Genomic DNA, 1607 nt, shown 5'->3' with positions numbered 1-1607 from the left:
AAATAAAGTTGAGTTTCTCCCTCTGACGTGCTCCTGGAGTGGTCTTTGCTCGGTCGCACTTGTCCTCAGCAGGGTGTGGACTTGCAGCTGGAAGGTGTAGACCCACATCTGGCGCCAGAACAGGGACCCACTGGAAGCCTGGTTTTTCGGGTGATTCCCACGATGGGTAGTTGCTGCCATCATTGGCGGTTCTCACTTTTCACCTTTGCTAGGGAGACTCCACCACCATCCACCATCATGGTGAACTTCAAGGTGGATCAGATCCGAGCCATCATGGACAAGAAGGCCAACATCTGGACTATGTCTGTCACTGCACACGTGGACCATGGCAAGTCCACACTGAGAGACTCGCTGGTGTGTAAGGCAGGCATCATTGCCTGTGCTCGCACCAGGGAGACACGCTTCACAGACACCCACAAGGACGAGCAGGAGTCATGCATCACCATCAAGTCCACCCGCATCTCACTCTTCTACAAGCTGTCGGAGAACGACCTGAACTTCATCAAGCAGAGCAAGGGTGGGTCAGGCTTCCTCATCAACCTCTTCAACTCCCCAGGTCATGTGGACTTTTTCTCAGAGGTGACGGCCGCCCTGCGAGTCACACATGGCGCCCTGGTGGTGGTGGACTGCATGTCTGGAGTGTGCGTACAGAAGGAGATGGTGCTGCAGATGGAAACGGTGCCGCGACAGGCCATCGCCTAGCGCATCAAGCCTGTGTTGATGATGAATGAGCACTGGGCTTACTGATTTTTGGCATTACTTCCTTGATTGCTCTGCTGACTTCCTCTGTTACTGCTGGGGCGGTCTTGACTAATCAGGCAGTTCGAGCCTCTGTGCACATCAATGTGTCCGTTTAACGTAGGAGGGACTTTCTTCAGCAGCCTTCTTAGAACATGTCAGACTAGACACAGCCAACCTTCAGACTCAGCTGGACACTCATTCTTTTATCCTTGAGGCTATATTGCATGACAGGTCTTCCTTATGATGTTAGAGTCACCCATGTCTGGGTTACTCCTTACTTGGTTGCCAATGATTCCTTTACTACTGCAGGTAGCTATGCTTAATGAAACCCACAATCTGTCACAATATGTCTGTGGTACTTGGGGCGAAAGATGGTCCACCTTATAGCATGCATCACTGATGCAGCTACCAGTGTTAATAATACTCAGGTTGATATCATCCCTTTACCCTCACTGATGCAGGATTTGCAATCCATTGGTTCATGGTTCAGTAATCCCCCCAGGTCTCTGCTTTGGGGTGCAATGGTATTGGCCATTATAAATCTGGTTTACTATGTTAGAGTGTTCAGATTAGGGATCAGCACCAACAAATACCAATGTTGGCAGACATCATTCATAAACAGTTACCCCTGCAGGCTACCACCTGGACACATTTGGCTTTGACATGGTTGGAGGATTGAGACCCTTAGCCCAGCCCAAGCACATTATGTGTTCAGGGTGGGTTTTATGGTCTTCCACCTAACCATTGTCAGTTTTTATAAAAGAAAAAAGGGGACTTGCAGGCCAAATTCTAGCCCTGCCAGGGCCATCTCATAGCTTAGGCCCATTTCCTATATCAGAATTTAAACTGGGCCATCAACATAGCAC

The 1607-nt window shown here is 49.6% G+C and overlaps 1 pseudogene; it reads left to right on the top strand.

Annotated features, from left to right (window-relative positions):
* Positions 1-237: 237 nt before the first annotated feature.
* On the top strand, positions 238-702 carry LOC103728846 (annotated as a pseudogene).
* The last annotated feature ends 905 nt before the right edge of the window (positions 703-1607 follow it).

The sequence above is a fragment of the Nannospalax galili genome, unplaced genomic scaffold, assembly GCF_000622305.1.
Source record: "Nannospalax galili isolate Female #2095 unplaced genomic scaffold, S.galili_v1.0 scaffold451, whole genome shotgun sequence".
NCBI classification, from domain to species: domain Eukaryota; kingdom Metazoa; phylum Chordata; class Mammalia; order Rodentia; family Spalacidae; genus Nannospalax; species Nannospalax galili.
This window is presented reverse-complemented; position numbering and strand designations above follow the sequence as displayed.